This window comes from Cebus imitator, unplaced genomic scaffold, assembly GCF_001604975.1.
Source record: "Cebus imitator isolate Cc_AM_T3 unplaced genomic scaffold, Cebus_imitator-1.0 Scaffold269, whole genome shotgun sequence".
NCBI classification, from domain to species: domain Eukaryota; kingdom Metazoa; phylum Chordata; class Mammalia; order Primates; family Cebidae; genus Cebus; species Cebus imitator.
Genome location: NW_016107584.1, coordinates 303,137 through 309,136, shown reverse-complemented (window position 1 = coordinate 309,136; position 6,000 = coordinate 303,137).

Genomic DNA, 6,000 nt, shown 5'->3' with positions numbered 1-6,000 from the left:
GAACAATTGTCCTGTCAAAGCCATTTGAGATTGGTAGCCCTAAAATTAAGATACAGTGTCTGTGAAACATATACAAGTGTAAAATTACCATATTACGGAAGTAGAGATTCAAAGCCATTTATGATAATCAGTGCGGAAAGCAATCTCCTCTGGCATATCTAATGCTATATGCAGTACCCTCTTCCTGGCAGGTTTTAAGGAAGTGTGGTAATGGATGGTTGCCTTTTGTGGAAAGGCATACTTGGCTTCATAAAGGCTTGAAGTGTATGCATTTTTCTTGAATTAGATTTCCCATTAATTACTTTATCCACAATGAGGTATCAGCAGAACTGATGTAAGCAATTAAGGAGATGCTGCTCCATGTTTTTTCTGCTTGTTGACTTTTCCTTATTTCATCTTCCATTTGGCTGACACATCAGAAATATGCATGTCTTTTTTTACAGAATAATACATGTGGGTGTCAGCGTATGTACACATGATGAATGCTTCATTAAAATAAAATGCCATGAATACAATTTTAGGAAACAGAGTCTATTTGACATTCTAGAAAATTTTAAAGCATTAATATTCCTGGACAACTTTACATTATCAAATTTGCCCAAAATTTTATTGACAGCTAGGAAATTTTCAAATGTTCAATATGATAATTTGTTAGCTTTATAATTATGTATTATGTTAGGAGTATATTATAATATTTCATTGTCCATTGTAATTTTTAAAGTATTCCTCTCCTTGTTCTTAGAAGGTATTGTTATCTACTAGTAAATAAGTACAGACTATCAACATGAAAGTACTTTATAGTGAGAACTACTCTAGCTTATCTCTATCCTAAGACAATGGACTATAAAACCACAGCTAAGTATTCCAGAGTCACAAAACATTTATCTACCCAAACTCAAAAAGAGCTGCATATTCAGAAAATATACCTATAAAATGCATAAATAAACCACACTGTAACCTGCTATACATAACACACCTATTGAAATGTTCTGAGTCGCTCCCATCTTTAGGTAGCTAGAAATTATAATAAAACAGGATTATTTACCTTTGGGAGTCACACCATTTCTCATACCAATTATCTCATTGCTTCTTTAGAGATAACAGTAAATTAACTTGAATATCATGCAAAAAATAATGTTACTGATATAGAATCTTTTGTTTAAAGATAATAACTTCAATAGCAATGGGAACTTTATCACTGTAGGCTTCAAATAACCCCCAAATTTCTCAGATTTCATGCTGAATTACAAAATGCCTTACTGTATTTGAAGCTATTTTATTTTCAGTAGTTCATTTTAAACCAAAGCAATAAATACTGAAGAATATTTTGGCCCCTAAATCCATAATCCATGTTGATTATGCCTGGGTTATCACTGAGACATGACTGAAATCACAGATTAGCAGCATTCTGGCCAGCCCATACATTATAAATTATACAAAATCACTTGTGGGAGGGGGAAGGAGACTGAGAAATTCCTGAGAGGCCTTTGAGATGGTAACATGAAATCCTAGCATGTAGAATCTTCATCCACAAGATGGGGAATGATGACAATTGACTTCATAAATACTTTCTCAGTCTGACATTGAAAATCCACTGTAGGGCACAGTACCAGCAAATAAGACGTGAAACATACATCTACTGGCCCATCAGTAAATATTCACTTATACGTCTACTATGTATCAAGGGTGCTGAGCTCTAAGGATATGATTCTGAACCAGAAATGTTCAGGTCTAGTCCTTCCAGACCATATTACCCAGGAAGCTATCTCTATTGTAAATTACCAGGACTGATAAGTTCAAGTCAATGCTATTTTCATAAGCTATCATCAGCAGGTGACCAATACAATACAGTTGGCATTTTAAACAGGCCTCATACCTCTGTCATCTGGCTTTCAATATTTTTGCTTTCCTTTAGTGGTTTCTCCCAGTTGATGAGGTTTGGAGAAAACTTGCCTAGTGAACAATTTCTTGTGGCCTCACTCTTTCACCACACTCTCCTCCATGCACTTGAACTAAGGAGGCGTTGATTAAAGTCACTTGTAATCCTATTATTTTAAAATACGGCTGCTCCTGCTTTGAGAGATTTCTACTGGACCAATACAGTGGCAAAACAGCACTGAAGTAGAAGCAGGTAAATTTCACAATGACAGCTCTAAAAATATCCTCTCTCCTTTTGTTCTCTTTTCTTCCCTTTGCTCTGAATACCTATGCCCTGACGCATTGCTTGTACCTGCCCATGATTACTGCTACAAAAAAAGGTTTTCTAAAAGCAGAGAGTATTTACAGTTTCATTTGCTCCTGGATCTGTGTGGAAAAGAGTTTTTCCTGATTTTTAATAATTTCACAATTGCGTTAACACAAAAAACATATTATTTTGTTTATATTCTCTTCAACTTTATATTTATCATTTCTTCATCTCCATCAACATTGAAAGAATATTTTAAAGACAGTATTTTCCCCATTGCCCTTCCAAGTTTCATGTTCATTCCTCCAGTCTCATTTCCAACCCCAATTAAGAGCTGCATCACAAAAATATAAGAAAGTTCTTTGTGCTTTTCCTGTACCAGCCAATTATTCTAATTTGTTCTATCTCTAAAGAAGGGGATGAGAAATCAACACAAAGGCCGATTATACGATCTGTTCCAAGAGAAGGATCTGAGGGTAGTCGATTTACTAATGAAGCTCAGTGTGTTTTAAGCATTGACAGACACAATTATCTGGAATTTTCTTCCCTTAAATTAGTGTTTTTCACCAGATGCACATCTTTCACATTGGATGATATATTCTTTAAGGTCAAGATAGAATTGGACAAAAAGAAAAGAAAAAAAACAGTAACACATTTTAAAGTAATAATGCAATATTATAGCTATCATACTTCCTGGGGAATTCAGCCTATTTTATGGACACAATTTAGCACAAACCCATAAGAAAGCTAACAAACCTGAAAACCACTTAACAATAGCCTGGAGAGGTAAAGGTCAAAAATGATTATTGCCAGGCCTAAGAGACGGCAGACCTGCCAAAAAAAGCACAGGACAAGAAAATCTGGAAACCTGTGTTCTAATTTCAGTTATTTCAGTAATCATTAGTGTGATCTGAGTGAACTCAGCCTGCCCTACTTTTTCCAATTATAAAAACCTATATCATCCTCTTGGTAGAATAAAATATCAGATCTGAAAAGTTGTGGACCTCTTTAGGAAAAAAAACAAAAGTGATGCTTTCTAACCAAAACTGAGTAATTCAAACAGCCTATAGAATCCTAACAAAAGTTTGCTTTGTACCAAATTACATGAAGCAATTGTTTTGAAAGCTATTTTTTGATAATTACTAGACTTTTTCCCCCAAGGTGGCAGATAAAGGCTTTTAGGGAGACTCAGACACTTGGAAATAGTAAGATGATGCATAAAGATAAACTCTCTGAGCTTTAATTCAAGAAGAAAAATGGAAATTCACTTTAATCATAACACACCCAACATTCTGGGAAGGAGAATTCAGGCAAATAGCCTCCATGATGGCGTCTGGCTGATGAAAGTGAGTGAAGCCCCATTACATGAGAGGGGCAGAGAGCCTCTCTCTGTGACCCTCCTTTCCACTAGGGATCAGAGTAACTCAAGCCAAGAGAGAGCACCTTGTTTCTCCTAAGCTCCAGAACGATCTTGGGGAGAGGTCTGGAGACAATGAGAGGGAAAGACACCAGGAAAAACTACAGGCATTTTCCCAGACCTGGGAGAGACAGCAGGATGACATTTTTAATCCAGTTTCATACAAAGTCAGCCATTCTTTGGCAACCCGCAGGCATTTTTGCCTCAGGTCAGAGATTGGAACACCTGCTATGGAGCAGTATAGGGGCTTTTACAGCCAGAATTGTGGAAAGTGCCTCATTAGTAAGCACCTGAATTTTGTTCTCTCTTGTCACAGGGTTGGGGTGAGAGAAGAGCTGCCACAGCTGTAGTTTATCCTGGGTGACTAGAGTTGCATCAGAACTAGCCTGGTGCCTTGAAACTGGTGTGTGTGTGTTATCACTGGGTGCCTCAGACTCCTGCCCTGAGATCATAGTGCAGTGAGGCCGTCTCCACCCCACCCCCCAGGCAGAACACCAGACATTCAGAAAACAGGCTTGTCTAGACCAGCAGCATGAGCTGCTCCACACTGCCTGGGCAAAGACTGTGGTGCATTGGGGCCCTCTCTGCTCCACACCCAGGCAGCTCTCAAGGCATCCTGGACCACCTGTTTGCTGGTTCAGCAGTCTGAGCCACCCTACCCTTCCTGTGCATAGATTACAGTGCAACGGGGCCCTCTCTGCTTCATGACTAGGCAGATGTCCAGGCATTCAGAGCAACTGCCTACCTGGTTCAGCAGCCTGAGCTACCTTCATCCTTCCCGTGTAGAGATCCTGATACAGGGGGGTGCCTCTTCACTCCACATCCTAGCAGAACTCCACGCATTTGGAGCAGCTGCTTGCCTGGACCAGCAGCCTGAGTTTCCTAACCCTTTCTGTGCAGAGATAGTGGTGGATCGAGGGCTTCTCTGCTTGATGCCCAGGCAGATCTCCAGGCAGTCAGAGCAGCCACTCACCCAAATCAAAAGCCTGAGTTGTCCCACCTGTGGGAAAGCATGTGCAAAGCATGTGAGGAAGGAGGGCCCTCTCTGCTCTTCATCCTGGCAGATCTCCAGGCATGCAGAGCATGTCCCACCTGTGCAAAGCATGTGAGGAAGGAGGGCCCTCTCTGCTCTTCATCCTGGCAGATCTCTAGGCATGCAGAGCACCCACTCACCCAAATCAGCAGCCTGAGGCAACCCACCCTTCCTGTGCAGAGATTATGGTAAAGCAGGGGTTTCCCTGCCCCATGCCCAGGCATATCTCCAGGCATTTGGGGCACCCAATTGTCTGGATTACAAGCCTAAGCCACCCCACCTTTCCTGTGTAGAGACTGTTGTACAGCAGGACCCTTTTTACTCTACATCCTCGCAGATCTCCAGGCACCTAGAGTAACCAGTCTCCTGGATTAGAGACCAACGCGGGACCCTTGGCAGTTTTAAGACCAAGGAGGTTTCCCAGCTTCACACCTAGGCAAATCTCTGGGCACTTGGTGGTCACCTACTTAATTCTCTATAGCCACTTGTGTCTGCCATTAGGCAACCTGTAGATGGGCTTGCCTGGGCTGGTCCTACCCATCTTGCCTCCACCCACCCAACCACCCTAGAGCTGATCAGGGAGCTCAGACCACTTTGTACTCCATGGGTCAGAGCACTGCCTGAGGCAACAGAGAGCTTCTCCAGGTAAACAAGGATCAAGTGTACCCCACCACATTGCCTGTTCCCAGCTCTTACCCATATGCACCATCTACTGGCTTGTAGGTAGAACTGCATAGTTTAATATTAAACCTAACAAAGAAAGTACATAGGGCCATAGCAGCAGAGCTAAAAGACCAGACACAACATTCTCTAAGTCACACCCCTGAGGGAGAAGGGAAAAGGGAAAGGAAAATTTAAAAAATAATAATAATGCTATAAGAAAAAAAAATTTTTTACCCACACAAAAATAACTAAAAATTTGAAGTGCCAACATCTCCAAATGAGAAGAAACCAGATCAAGAATTCTGTCACCATGAAAAATTAATGCAGTGACACTACTTAATAATTGCACTAGCTCTCTAGCAATGGTCCCTAACCAAAATGGAAAACCAAGAATGACAAATAAAGAATTTAAAGCATGCATTGCAAGGAAGCTCAAGGAGATCTAAGACAAGTTTGAAAATCAACACAAATAAACTTCTAAAGCAATCAAGGAAATGAAGGAAGAGATAAAGCATCTGCAAAAGGGATCAATCAGAGCTCCTGGAATTGAACATTTTACTTTAGTAATTTTAAAATACAATAGGGAAAGCTTTATTGCCCAGGCACAGTGGCTCATGCCTGTAATCACAGCACTTTGGGAGGCCACGATGGGCGGATTACTCGAGGTCAGGAGTTCAAGACCAGCCTTGTCAATGTAGCAAA